Source organism: Balaenoptera physalus, assembly GCF_965194825.1.
Source record: "Balaenoptera physalus genome assembly, chromosome: 1".
Taxonomy (NCBI): domain Eukaryota; kingdom Metazoa; phylum Chordata; class Mammalia; order Artiodactyla; family Balaenopteridae; genus Balaenoptera; species Balaenoptera physalus.
This window is the reverse complement of record NC_138882.1, coordinates 184,112,945-184,128,810: the sequence shown is the minus strand read 5'-3', so window position 1 is coordinate 184,128,810 and position 15,866 is coordinate 184,112,945. Positions and strand designations below refer to the sequence as shown.

General features: G+C 36.9%; 1 protein-coding gene across 5 annotated transcripts in view; it reads left to right on the top strand.

The window, feature by feature from the left end:
- SPEN (spen family transcriptional repressor) overlaps positions 1–15,866 on the top strand; it is a 93,891-nt gene that overhangs the window by 20,560 nt on the left and 57,465 nt on the right. The window lies entirely within an intron of this gene.

The window sequence follows — 15,866 nt, the reverse complement described above, 5'->3', positions numbered from 1 at the left end:
ACCCGTGTCCCCTGCATTGGCAGGCAGATTCTCAACCACTGCGCCACCAGGGAAGCCTGCAGTGGCTTCTCTTGTTGTGGAGCACGGACTCTAGGCACGCGGGCTTCAGTAGTTGTGGCACGCGGGCTCAGTAGTTGTGGCTCACGGGCTTAGTTGCTCCGCGGCATGTGGGATCTTCCCAGACCAGGGCTCGAACCCGTGTCCCCTGCATTGGCAGGCGGATTCTTAACCACTGAGCCATCAGGGAAGCCCAAGAGCATAATTCTTTCATTCTGCAGGCTGACCCTGTACCCAGGTCTGTCCAGTATTACCTCATGACCAGATCAGGTCTTGCAGTCTTGGCAGGAATACCAGAGAAGTGATTCTGTGCTTTTCCAGAATATGGAGACAGTACTGGATCCATCCCACCACTGGTGATGTTAACTTTGATCACCTAGTAAAGTTAGTGTCTTCACCATTTTCCCCCCTTTATTTGATTAGCATTTTATGGGGAGATATTCCAGTATTACACTGTTAGTCTCTTCCATCATCAACCCTAAACCCAGTAGCCTTAGCATCTATTGATAACTTTTGTTTTAATATTTATTTATTCATTTATTTATTTTTGGCTGCATTGTGTCTTAGTTGTGGCATGTGGAATCTTTCGTTGCAGCATGCGGGCTTCTCTCTCTAGTTTTGGTGCACGGGCTCAGTAGTTGCGGCGCACGGGCTTAGTTGCCCCGTGGCATGTGGGATCTTAGTTCCCAGACCAGGGATCAAACCCACATCCCCTGCATTGGAAGGCAGACTCTTAACCACTGGACCCCCAGGGTAGTCCCCCATTGATAACTCTTGACTGTATTATATACTGCTGTGATTGTTGCCAAATGAGAATCTATTACTGTGATTTCTTATACATTTATTCTGCTGTAGGTAAGAATTTTCCATAATTATATTTGGAAATATATATACACACACTCATATATATGATTTCCATTTTTTTCAATGGGTTTTAATTCAGGACTTGCTTATTTTGATACCGAAATCATTCTAGATTTGACCAGTGGGAGCTCCTTCAAACTGGCTACCGTGTCCTTTTGATATCGCCCCACTACTCTTTTAAGCATTTCTTTATTTCTGGCAACAACAAAGGCTCATCGTGTATTTTCCCTTTCCCAGTCCTGTAATCAGCCATTCTCCAAGAGATTCTGGTTCCTTTTAGGGAGGGATGGTATTTAGAAACGCAAGATCTGGGTGCACAGTTTACCCACTGCTGCAGAGCTAAGAGGATATGTATTGTGTGTGTACACATGTATATATGTTTACATGTATATATAATACATGTATCTCTATATAATATATTTTGAAACTGTGTTCACACATGTTTCAGTACATGAGGATTCTTTCTAACCTCCCCATTTCCATGTTTATAAATCCCTTCTCAGACAGTGAGAAACCTCTCATTATTCTCAATATATTTACTTACTTGCCCAGTATGTTCTCAGTGTAACTAATAGGCCAACCACTCTGCCTCCCCCACCTCTGCCTGCCACCTCTGGGCACCTCGCCCCTGCTGCCTCTGCGTCAAATCACCTCCCTCTTGCCTTTTCTCTTTGGAAACCAACATTGTGGGGGAGGTGGAAGGCAAGGCAAGAAAAGGAAGGTGGGGCTGGAAATGACTTGCATGTTTTTATCTTCAGTTTTTTCTCTCATAGGAGACAACTTGTGGATGAATGAATTACCTGCCTCTGGTGCCATTTGTAAGCAGATTTAGAGCTACCCCACTTTTAAAATTTTACTTTTGGTTTTACTTCCACCACTGACTTTATGACATGAGGTTAATCACAGGATCAGTATGAGCTGTATTATATGCTGAGTCATTCAGAAGAGGGGCTAGTAAGAAGGGAGTTTGTTTTTTAGGTATCATCATTGCTCCATTTATTTGGGCGTCAGTCACTCACTTTGTGTGGTATCTCAGCAAAATCTTGCCCTCGCCCTACTTCCCCCCAAGCTTATTGACCTCAACCTTATTTCTTTTTTTGTTTGTTTTAACTTAAAAATTTTAATACTAATTTTAAATTAATAAGTTTTAATTAATTTAATTCTTAACTGAAGTATAACTGACATATAACATTATATTGGTTTCAGGTGTACAACATAATGATCTGATATTTGTATATATCGCAAAATGATCACCACAATAAGTCTAGTTAACATTCCTCACCATACATAGTTACAAAAAACATTTTTTTTTTCCTTGTGATAAGTACTTTCAAGATTTACTCTCTTAGGAACTTTCACATATGCAATACAATATTAACTGTAGTCACTGTGCTGTACATTATATCCCCATGACTTATTCATTTTATAATTGGAAGTTTATATCTTTTGAGCCCTTTCATTCCACCCATCACCCCAACCCCCAACCACCAATCTGTTTTCTGTATCAATGACTTTTTTTTTTTAAGATTGCACATATAAGTGAGTTCATATGGTATTTGTCTTTCTCTGACTTATTTCACTTAGCATAATGGCCTCAAGGTTTATCCATGTTGTTGCAAATGGCAAGATTTCCTTTTTTACGGCTGAATAGTATTCCATTGTGTGTGTGCGTGCGTGTGTGTGTCACATATGCCACATGTTCTTTATCCATCCATCAATCCCTGGACACAGGTTGTTTCTGTATCTTGGCTTTGGTAAATAAAATGCTGCAGTGAACATGGAGATGCATATCCTTTCAAATTGGTGTTTTCCGTTTCCTTGGTTATATACCCAGAAGTGGAATTGCTGTGTCATATGGTAATTCTATTTTTAACTTTTTCAGGCACCTCCATACTGCTTTCCGTAGTGGCTGCATCAACTTTTTTTTTCTGCTCCCTCAGACACTACTCTTCACCCCTGTCCAAAGAGTTCCTTAATGAATTAAGAATCTTATTCCTTTGCACAAGCCCTACAATGTGTATAGTTGGTATTATTTTTAAGTAGATCCCAGACATCTTATTTAATCCACAAGTATTTCAGTGTTTATCTCTAGAAGATAAGAACTTTTTAAAGATATTCAGCAATACTGTGGTATATCCTTATTTCAAATACCCAGTCAGTATTTTCAAATATCCAGCCAGTACTCGAGTTTGTAATTGTTTTAAGAATCTTTTTTTTTTTCACCCAGGCTCTAAATAAGGTACATAAGATATATTTTAAAAATTTTATTGAGGTATAGTTTGCATACAGTAAAATGTACCTATTGCAAGTGTTGAATTTGTTGAATTTTGAGAAATGTAGGCATTCTTGTAATCACCACCACCACAGTCAGGATACCACAGTTTATTTACTTACTGATGGACATGGGACTATTTAAACCTTTTTTAATCCATAGGTTTTAATCTCTCTCTCTGCTTACAACTAATTTGTTGGAAACCAAGTTGTAGAGTTTCTCAGTGTGTGTTTTGCTGATTACATGCCTGTCCTGTGGTATACATTAACATCACCTTTTGTTCTTTGTATTTCCTGTATGTTCAAAAGTTGATAATCGTATTTCAATATAATTGGTTTCTTTGTAATTCGTGCATTTTACTTGATTAATTTAATAATAGTCCGAGAAAGGGTTTATAGGTTTCACTGGCTGTCAAAGCAGTCCGTGGAAAAAAGTGTAAGAAATATTGGTTTAGGCAAACCATTATGTTAAGAATAGAATGCTAGCAGTATATTTAAGTACTTACTTTAGCTTTGACATAAAAAGGTTGAGGTTATAAAGTTAAGAATCACTGAAAAACTTTAAGACTAGTAAACAAAACAAAGTTAGTGTCCTGTGAATAGCTTTATTTTTCCCCTCCTCTTTTTCCTCTTTGTAAACTTATAGGATTAGAATTGCTGTTTTTCTTGTGGGAATTTTTTTCTGTTTTTTCATCCACCGCCCCCCTCCCCCAGTTTTATCATATAAATCATGGAATCCTTAGATTTTTAAAAGTTGTTCCTTTTAGTCAGCTTGAATTCTTTCAATGAAATGAATTTCAAGCACATCCAATGTTAGAATTAAATGCCATAATAGATATTAATTTCTATTATATGGGTGGGTTCAGCCTTAGTCAAAGAAAACTAGATTTGCAAAAATCTCAATTTATAGAGAGTATCTAAAATTCAGTTAGTATGTGATGCTGTATATAAAAAAGATAGGGAATTCCCTGGCAGTCCAGTGGTTGGGACTCTGTGCTCTCACTGCCTAAGGCCCAGGTTCAATCCCTGGTCCGGGAGCTAAGATCCTGCAAGCTGTGCGGCGCGGCCAAAAAAACAAAAACAAAAACAAAATAAGACACCTTAACTCTTCAGTAACACATTTATTTGTTTATTTATTTAAATATTTATTTTGGCTGTGCTGGATCTTTGTTGTTGCACTCGGGATCTTCGTTGTGGCACGTGGGATCTTTGTTGCAGCATGTGGACTCTTAGTTGCGGCATGCGAACTCTTTAGTTGCGGCATGCATGTAGAATCTAGTTCCCTGATCAGGGATTGAACACGGGGTCCCTGCATTGGGAGCGTGGAGTTTTACCCACTGGACTACCAGGGAAGTTCCCAGTAACACATTTATTATCTAAAGTAGGTACATTTATTTTCTCCCATAAATTGAATGGGTCAGATTATAAGATTTATAAGGGGACTTCCCTGGTGGTGCAGTGGTTAAGAATCCGCCTGCCAATGCAGGGGACACGGGTTCGATCCCTGGTCTGGGAAGATCCCACATGCCGCGGAGCAACTAAGCCCGTGCACCACAACTACTGAGCCTGTACTCTAGGGCCCGCGTGCTGCAACTGCTGAAACCCATGCGCCTAGAGCTCCGCAACAAGAGAAGCCACCGCAACAAGAAGCCCGAGCACCACAATGAAGAGTAGCTTCCGCTCGCTGCAACTAGAGAAAACCCGCGCACAGCAACGAAGACCCAATGCAGCCAAAAAAAAAAAAAAAAAAAAAAGATTTCTAAGGTCTTTTTGGTTTAGAAAATCTTGTTCTAGGGCACACCATGTTAGAACTGGTAAAGGGTCTTTATTGGCATGGAAAAATACTAAATGACAAAACAAGGTGTAAAATGGGACATGTAACATCTCTATGGGATCAGTGAAAATCTATACGTGACTCTCCTTTGTATATGCTCACTGTGTCAGCTTTTGATACAAATGGTGTTTCCATTGATAACTGAAAATCTAAAGTGAGAGATGAATAAGTATAATATTAAAAGCTCTCTCATGCAAAAAAAAAAAAGAAAATCTCATTCTACCCATTCTTCATAGTGCATAAAGGTCACTGGAATGCTGTGAAGATTTTAAAAAAGTATATTTTGATGATTAGTTGGATTATAAAAGAGCTTAATATCTAGAAATACTGTGTAGCCATCATACAAAACATTGGTGTGCCAGTTCCTTTCAGATGAATCATTCTCCTAACCAGCTATGCTCATCAATCAAAAATAGTCTTTCTGGGGTTCAGACTTAAGTGGCATTTGTAAAGTTTCAAATAGTTTTAAATTATATTGCAGTTAATTTAAAAAAATGGTGTCTGTGCTTTGTTATACTAATCTAAGGTGTATAAGGATATACTCTAGTTTTTCTTGTCACTTATACCTCTCTGTTATTGTTTTTTTTATGAAATAGCCCTTTCCATGGTGGTTTTTGACACAGATTATTCCTTTTCAGCATAAGTTTGCTGTGCCAGTCTAAAAGTAGATGTATGAAAGGAACTTTCATCACAGCTTGGGGTTTCACAGGGTTATGACATTTGATTTCCTTTGTGTTGATCTTACTGGAAATTTGTATAAAGTTTTTGCTTGTAAAGAAAAGCTTTTTAGTTCTAGAGATTATAATTAATGAATAAAGTGTTGACTGGAGAAGTTTGCATATTTAATAAGTTTCAGGAATGATTGGCATAGAGACTGGTGACTTATTTCTTAATTTAATAGGCTTAATTTCATGTAGAGTTTTTATTGGGAAGCATGATTATTTAAAAGTTTATAAACCATTGGAATTGAGTAGAAAAACCCAAAGACCTTTTAAGATTAAAGAGTGATAAAGAAGACCCATTTCCTTAATCTGGATATATAGGTAGTCTTTAAAGATTTACAGAAATACAGTGGTGGATGAAAAGAATATGGAATTTATGTATATTACAAAAAGATCACATTTGTCCTGATTCTAAGTAACCATATATTGTGAAATAAGGATAGAAGTCTAATCAAGTGAAATATTAGAGGGAATTTATAAATTTCTCAAAGTCTTTTTTTAAACTGTTGTTTAACTAAGAAGTAAGCCATAGGTTAGAAGTTAATTTCCTTCTCAGCAGTTGTACTGTAATAGTCCTGTTAAGCCAGGTAGGAAGCACATTTTCAAAGAGTCCTTTGCATTTACACCCCGGACTCTTGATGTGGATTTTTGTTAGTTTCTTGGCTTCTGCTACTTCAACTTTGTTTTCTCCAGCCTTCCCCTTCTGATCAACTTGCCTTGCTCCTTTTTTTCTTCATCTAACTATTTTATTTACTGCCATTACTTTAAGAAATGGTTAATCATGGTCATTTGCATTCTCTTTACAATTATACTTGAGCTTTTCTCAGTACTATGTAAATCAGACACATTTATGAAGTTGTTCATGAATTATTGTGAGAAGAAATGTCCAAATGTTAACTTAGTGGCCACCATCATTGTCTGTATCCCTGCACTGTATGTATGTATGTATGTATGTATTTATTTATTTATTTATTTATTTGGCTACACCGGGTTTTAGTTGTGGCACGTGGGATTTTGCGGCATGTGGGATCTTTAGTTGCGGCATGCGGGATCTTTTAGTTGCGGCATGCGGGATCTAGTTCCCTGACCAGGGATCGAACTCAGGCCCTCTGCATTGGGAACATAGAGTCTTAACTGCTGGACTGCCAGAGAAGTCCCCTGCACTATATATTTTGACTTTTAGAGTGTAAACTCTTCCCTCCTATTCTCTGAAGAAGTACCTTATGAATTCTTTCTAAGATTGTCTAAAAGATTCAGGCTTCCTATTTTATGTAACCAGTAACATCTAAAGATCATAGAATCTTTGGGATTTTTTCCTCCTTATAATTGGATAATCTTTCAGAGGTTTACATATCAGTTGCGCACTATCTTTTTGTTAACAATTAATTTTACTTAGTAAATAGTTATTTTGCACCATTAGATTGGTGCAAAATAATGCATATACGTATTTTTTCACTGAAGTAATGGTGCCGGTAATAGTTCTGAAGAATTTTGTCATTCAAAGCTTTACTGAAAACATTGCCTTTTCCCAAGAGTTGTAGTCATCAAGTTTTCATGTACAGGAATCTAGGCGCTAACCATGGATTTGATAAACAGCTGACCATAGTTTTGTTGGTTGAATTAAGCTTATCTTCAGTCTTCAAGTTTTCTTAAACCTTTTCTAATTAGAATCAATGAATCGTTTTTCATTTTTAAAAAGTAATGTATTATGTTCATAGAAGCATTTACAATAGCCAAAAGGTAGAAGCAATCTAAGTGTTCATGACCCATGAAAGGATAAACAGAATGTGTGACAACAAAATATGTATCATGGAGGAGTATTCAGCCTTAGAAAGGAAGGAAATTCTTCTTTTTTAAATTGCAGTATTGTTGATTTACAATATTATGTTAGGAAAGGAAATTCTGACACATGCTTCAACATGGATGAACCTTGAAGACTTTATGCTAAGTGAAATAAGGCTGTCACAAAAGGACAAATATTGTATGAGTCTACTTACATTAGTTTCCCGGAGCAGTCAAATTCATAGAGAAAGTGGAATGGTGCGTTGCTTTTTTTTTTTCTTCTTTTTTTTTCTTTCTTTCTTTTTTTTTTTTTAACTGTTATAAACAGTGTTGCTTACTAAGCAGTCTATCAAATTGTCTTCCTAAGAGGTTTCTCTAATTTATACTCCTGCAGACAGTGTTATGAAAGTATCTATTTTCTTAGACTCTAGCTAATATCTAGGTATTATTAAAATTTAGGTCTTTGTGTTGCATGGCACTTTTTTAAATTTGGATTTTTGAAATTTTGAGTGGAAATTGAGCAGCTTTTTTGAGTGTGTTTGTTCTGTTTACCATTTTGTGTGTATGGGTGTATTTTTAAAGAATTTCCTGGAACTTCCCTGGTAGCGCAGTGGTTAAGACTCCGTGCTCCCAATGCAGGGGGCCTGGGTTCGATCCTTGGTCCGGGAACTAGATCCCACATGCATGCCTCAACTAAGAGTTCGCATGCCACAACTAAGGAGCCCGCCTGCTGCAACTAAGACCCGATGCAACCAAATAAATAAATAAAATAAATATTAAAAAAAAAAATTTCCTATTTGGGTATTTTGCCTCTGTTTTGTTTGGACCTCTGTCTCCCTTGATTTGGAAGAAGTTTGTATATTTAGGAAATCACTTATTTCTCATGTGCAAGTATTTTTCCCCATTTGTCTTTTGACTGTATTTTGCTATTTAGGAGCTGTAATTTTTATATGGTTTAATTTATATGGTCTTTTCCTTTATGACATAGAGCTTTTATCTCAGGCTGAGTGTCTTTTCCAGACCGAAGACTACAACAAACTAATATATATATATATATATTTTGGCAGAGAGAGAACACAAATCAGCAAAATATTACAAATCATTCTCCCCTCCCCCTTCTTTTTCCACCTCTCCCCCATTCCTCCAAGTAGAGAAACATTTTAGGATATTAGCTTTTTCTAAAATGAGGCTAGGGGCCTGTGTTTGACTGCCCTTTGCTGGCTTTACGGATTCTGAGTCTGTTTTTTTCATCTTTAGTAATCATTTGTACTTACTCCAAAGATAAAGTGATTAAAGGGGAATATATTAATTATTTAAGAATAGTTTTTAAATCTTTTATACATAAATTTATTTCACAGTAGATTTCCTGAAAGAATTCTGTATCTCCATGAAATGAAGATAGGTTTTGGCTGTCATCTAATGGGTTACTTATCTTCCCAGGCAGGCATGCTTGAAATAGAAAATGTCTTCCTTAAATGTGCCCATTTACAGGAAACATGGCAGACAGTTGATTTGTATTGAGATAACGCAGACACTTGTGACTAAAGGAGAGGTAAAATCTGTTGTATTAAAGGACGGTGACAGGGACTTCCCTGGTGGTCCAGTGGCTAAGGCTCTGTGCTCCCAGTGCAGGGGGCCCAGGTTCAGTCCCTGGTCAGGGAACTAGATCCACATGCCGCAACTAAAGATCCCGCATGCCACAACTAAGACCCGGTGCAGCCAAATAAATAAATATAAAAGACAGTGACAGGTACTATTTTTTGTCTCTTTTCTTTTAATAACAGTTTTAACGAGATATAATTCACATGGCATAAAATTTTTCCTTTGAAAAGTGTACAGTTGTTTTTAGTATATTTGCAGAGTTACGCAGCCATCACCACTAATTTCAGAACATTTTCATCACTCCAGTATGAAACCCCCATACCCATTAGCAGTCATTCCCCATTCTTCCTTCTCCCCATCTCCTGGAATCCACTAATCTATTTTCTATTTCTGTGTATTTGCCTGTTTTGGACCTTTCACATATATATGGAATCATAAAATATGTGATTGGCTTCTTTCCCTTATAGTGTTCTCGAGGTTCATCCATGTTGTAGCATGTATAAGAACTTCATTCCTTTTTATTGCCAAATGACATTCCATTGTATGGACATAATACCACATTTTAAAAAATCCACTCAGCAGTTGAACATTTGGTTTGTTTCCATTTTTTGGGCTATTATGAATAATGATACTGTGAACATTTCTGTATGTGTTTTTTTTTTTTAATTATTTATTTTTATTTATTTATTTATTTATGGCTGTGCTGGGTCTTCGTTTCTGTGCGAGGGCTTTCTCCAGTTGCGGCAAGTGGGGGCCACTCTTCATCGCGATGCGCGGGCCTCTCACTATCACGGCTTCTCTTGTTGCGGAGCACAGGCTCCAGACGTGCAGGCTCAGTAATTGTGGCTCACGGGCCTAGCTGCTCTGCGGCATGTGGGATCTTCCCAGACCAGGGCTCGAACCTGTGTCCCCTGCATTGGCAGGCAGATTGTCAACCACTGCGCCACCAGGGAAGCCCTCCCTCTGTATGTGTTTTTATGTGGACTTCTCTTTTCAGTTTATACCTAGGAGTAGAATTGCTGGATTATACAGTAATTCTAAGTTTAACATTTTGAGGAACTGCCAAATTGAATTCCAAAGTGGCTGTACCATTTTACAATCTCACCAGCAATTTATTAGGGTTTAGATTTCTCCTTATACTTGTTATTGTCTGTCGCTTTTATCAATATTCTAGCCATCCTGTTGCGTGTGAAGTGGTATCTCATTGTGGTTTTGGTTTTTATTTTCCTAAAGTCTAATGTTGTTAAGCAAATTTTTGTGTGTTTATTGGTTGTTTGTATATATTTTTAGAGAAATTGTCTATTTATATCCTTTGCCTATTTTTAAATTGCATTATGTCTTTTTCATTGTTGAGTTGTAAGAGCTCCTATCAGATAAATAATTTGCAAATATTTTCTATTTTCTGGGTTTATATCAATTTTTGATCATTGTCTTTGGATAGAGTAAAACTGTTAACTTGTAGTTTATCATTGTCATGCTAACAATTTAAATTTATCTTTGTCATTCTAGATAATTGTTAAAACAAGTTCTTCTTTTGGATTTTAACTTATTTTAACTGATTTAATGAGACATATGACATATTAAAAATATTACCATCTTATTTGGGTATGTCCAAACTGCAGGAGTTTTGCCATCTATATGATTCTGAGCTACTTACTACATTTAATGGTTTGAAGTATGGGGGGTATCAGTAATTGTGAATGAGGTAGCTTTAATGTCTACCTCTACTATGTTGATGACAAGAAATAGCTGTGATTAATTTGAAAAGATTGGAATTGTACTCTTAAAAATGGTTAAAATAGCTAATTTTATGTTATATTTTATCACAATAAAAAATTTGACCTGTGATTATGTAGGAAAAATGTGGCCAGATCCAATTTAAATGCTGTTATGATGCATTATTTAAGTTTCTAGGGGATTCTGCCTTTTGGCATTCTTGAAGTATTTGTAGTCACTGGTATAGGAAATAAAATAAAGGTCTAACACATAGGGGAAACCAGTCTTTTGATCTAAATATAGGATCAAGTGGTTGATTTATAAATTAGTAATTCCTTCATAAAAATTTTTTACTATAAAAGGGTTATATAAGTAAGTGTTGATGTTACTGCATTATTGGAGATAATTTGGTAGTTGTAACGGATATATTTATGACCCAACTGTCTGAGTTTGGAAGAGGAATGATTTTCAATATTTTCATAATATAAAAAATAAGAAAACAAATATTTGTTGTTTCTACTATTAAAGGTCACCCAACCAGACTGTAATACTCATCTCTTAGGCCCTTTTTTTTTTTTTAGGCTGTGTTGGGTCTTCGTTGCTACACGCAGACTTTCTCTAGTGGCGGCGAGCAGGCTTCTCATTGCGGTGGCTTCTCTTGCTGCAGAGCATGGGCTCTAGGCGCGCAGGCTGCAGTAGTTGTGGCACGCAGGCTCAGTTGCTCCGCGGCATGTGGGATCTTCCCGGACCAGGGCTTGAACCCATGTCCGCTGCATTGGCAGGTGGACTCCCAACCACTGCGCCACCAGGGAAGCCCTTCTTAGGCCTTTTTATCCCTTACAGCATGCTCATTTGCTTTTCGCTTTCTGTCTATTCATACTTACTGATCATTTTCTTTTGAATAAGGAACAGCTTAGCCATGATGGGGTGGAAGGGTGGAAAAGTGGGCAATACACAAAGAATTGATAGTTTGATAAAATATGTAATCTTTGGAAAGTGATGTGTTGGGTTTTAGATGAATGGGTGTTTTAGGTTAATTGCATGCGTCTTCAAAGAGGCTGATATTCTCCTCATTACAATTCTGTAAGTCTATCCTGAATAACAGGTAGATGTTGCAAGAATGACTTGGGGAGGATTGTTTTCTGTAGTAGGAGGACTTGTGTGAAAACGAATAGTGGCTATTCTTTGCTATTGCTTATTATTAGTAGGGTCACTTGCAAAAAAAGGTAGGATTAAAATTAATAATTGCATTCTTATTGATAAACCAGCTAATAATGGATGAATGTAGTAACTTTTAGAAAGAAAGGGTATTGAGAGAATTCATTGGGTTTTAGCATACTAATGATCTTTAGCTTTATGTATTTGGTGTTGCTTTGGAAATTAACAAAGTAAGTTTCTTGTAGAGTTGAGGAAAAGTTTAGAATAGGAGGAATCTTCTTTTCACATATCAAGGAGCTGAAAATTGTAAATAAATCAATTCCATGAGACTAGGGATCTTTGTTTTATTCCCTGATATGCATCAAGTGCCTACAACAGTACCTGTTAAGAACCATAAAATTAAAAATAATTGATTCAGGATTAGAACCCTACTCTTTTCTCATAGTGAAGGAAAAACATTAGAGTATGTCATGATGCTCTCAAATGTAAAATGTGAGGCCATTAATACACTGCAATTATATTCTTCAAGGAAATGCTAAGGACTATATAAATTTAACTATATAAATAGTCACATGTTGAAAGACCAAACATCTCAGCAAATCTGGCATTGTTTTGGGTTATTTTAAAATTCTCTCTTAAAAACGTAGAAGAATTATAGTGTATGTTGATCAATTTAATATTTTTTGATGGTGAATATTTTTGACCAAACGGAAGCCAATTTAATGTTGTTTTTTGATTGTGTTTTTGAAGACAAACCCATTAGATTGCTATATACTGCAGCTTGTAGCAATCAAGCACACTTTCTTAATTTTATGTTCTCATTTAAAAAAAATTAGGTTTTCTTGATTCTTTAAAAATTACAAATGAGTTAACTTATTACTACAACCTTTGACTATGTAATTTAAGAAAATATTTTGTGCATATTACTGGAGACTGTTCCATAGGTTCTCTGAAAACCTGTAACTAAGGCTTGATGTTTAAAAAAAAGAAATACTATTTAACTGTGGTTTTATTATTTTTGCTCTTTTTTCTTTTTTAATTAATAGATGTCAGTAAATGTTTCATTTGAATACTTAAATACTATAGGAACTGTGTTGTTTTGGAAAGAGTAGATAAAATCAGGACATCACATTTACATTTACCAGCTGAGTTCTCATGGCTGTGAGGAGTTAAGCAGGTTTTTTTTTTTTAATTTGGGAGTTTCCAGTCTTCTCAGTATAGAAGAGTAATGTAATACCTGATAAAGTTCTCTTATGTTAAATTTGGAGATAAATTCATATTTTGTTTCCAGAGTGTATTCTCCTTATGTAAAAATTATGGGAACCGTGAGCCCACCCTTTTGAGGACGGAGGGCCATTTGACTTTGTTCTACACGCATAATCTGTGCATTAAGTATTTGGTCCTTCTTTGCAGTATTGCATTTAGCTCTTTGTTATTAAGAATTTAAGCTTAAATATTTGTTTTCCCCGTATTAGGCTTTGGCTGACTGACTTTTTTGATGGGGAATTGGCTGATGCTTCCCTCTTTTTTCTTTTTTCTCCTTTCTAATAGAGAAACCTATGTGGTCTTGGGCTTAGTGATAAGTTGTGTGTGTGTGTTAAAATATACAAAATTTATTATCTTAACTATTTTTAAGTGTTCAATTCAGTGGCATTAAGTGCATTCACAGGGAATTCTCTGGCGGTCCAGCGGTTAGGACTCGGCGCTTTCACTGCCAGGGCCCAGGTTTGATCCCTGGTCGGGGAACTAAGATCCTACAAGCTGCTTGGCGCGGCCAAAAAAAAGTGCGTTCACAATGTTATGTAACCATCAGCACTATCTATTTCTAGAATTTTTTTCATCCCACACAAAAACTCTGTGTCATTAAGCAATGTCTCCCCAGCCCCTGTTAACCTCTGTTCTACTTTCTGTCTCCATGAATTTGTCTATTCCAGATACTTCATGTAAGTGGAATCATAAACTAATTGTCCTTTTGTGTCTGGCTTATTTCATTTAGTATGATGTTTTCAAGGTTTATCCATGTTGTAGTGTGTATCGAAACTTCATTTCTTTTTATGTTTTAATGTAATATTCCATTGTTTGTTTATCCATTCATCCATTGGTGGACAGTCGGGTTGTTTCCATCTTTTGATTTTTGTGAATAATGATGCAGTGAACATTCGTGCAATGTATCTTTTTGAGCCCCAGTTTTCAGTTCTCTTGGGTATATACCTAGGAATGGAATTGCTGGGTCATATGGTAATTCTGTGCTTAACTTTTGGAGAAAAATGCCACTTTCCATAGTGGCTGCACCATTTTACAGTTCCACCAGCTATGCAGGAGGTTTCAAATTTCTCCATATCCTTGCCAATACTTGTTTTGTTCTGTTCTGTTCTCTTTTCTAATAGCAATCCTAGTGGGTGTGAAGTGGTATTTTATTGTGGTTTTGATTTGTATTTCCCTGTGACTACTGATTTTGAGCATCTTTTTCTGTGCTTATCTGCCATCTGTATTTCTTCTTTGGTGAAGTGTTTTCCCTATTTTTTATTTTTATTTTTTTTTTTACGAATCTGTCTGTCTGTCTGTTTGTCTGTCTATCTATCTATCTATCTATCTATCTATATTGGGTCCTCGCTGCTGCGCGAGGGCTTTCTCCAGCTGTGGCGAGCGCGGGCCACTCTTCGCTGCTGTGCGCGGGCTTCTTATTGCGGTTGCTTCTCCTGTCGCGGAGCATGGGCTCTAGGCACGCGGGTCTCAGTAGTTGTGGCTCGCAGATTCCAGAGCGCAGACTCAGCAGCTGCTGCTCCGAGGCATGTGGGATCTTCCCAGATCAGGGCTTGAACCCATGCCCCCTGCATTGGCCGGCGGAGTATTAACCACTGTGCCACCAGGGAAGCCCATCTTCCCTATTTTTTAAAAATGGGTTCAGTTGTAAGATTTCTTATATTCTAGATACAAGTCCTTTGTCAGATACATTGGAAGGTATTTTTTTTTAATGTTTGTATGGAAAGAACTATTTCAGTTTCTATCATTTTCCCCCCAAATTTAAGAGATCCTTTCATCAGTTAATTTACCCCAAGTAATTTCGTTACATCTAGTTCAGTTGCCTGATGAAACTGGATTTTAAGATTATGTTTCCCTTGTGAGAGGTAATAACTTAAATCATACTGGAGGATATAAAAGGAAAGTTCGGCTTTCTGATAATGTTGTCAGCTTCTTCAGGGGAAGTGTAAAATTATGATCTTGGGGACTTCCCTGGTGGCACAGTGGTTAAGAATCTGCCTGCCAATGCAGGGGACACGGGTTCGAGCCCTGGTCCAGGAAGATCCCACATGCCGCGGAGCAGCTAAGCCCGTGTGCCACAACTACTGAGCCTGTGTGCCACAACTACTGAAGCCTGTGTGCCCAGAGCCTGTGCTCCACAGCAAGAGAAGCCACCGCAATGAGAAGCCCATGCACTGCAGCAAAGAGTAGCCCCCATTCACCACAACTAGAGAAAGCCTGTGCACAGCAACAAAGACCCAATGCAGCCATAAATTAAAAAAAAAAAAAAATTATGATCTTGGATTGCCAGCATATAAGAGTGCTATATTTAAAAGTGCTGTGCCCTTCTTTCTAAAATGCCAAATTATAAGTATACATAAGAGTCTGTCAAAAGATTTTCTGATTTATTAATTTATATAAATAACAATTATACATAAATTATAAATTTTTACACTTTTTCTTTTAATCCCCTGGAAAAGAGAATTAAACGGTAAAAGATTATGTTAAAAACTAGACTGACACTTGCAAATGCACAAAATATTTGAATTTATTTTGCCTTCCAGTAAGGAGTGTTTGAAGTCATCTCATTTTTTCACTAAGATCATTTTCACTTAATG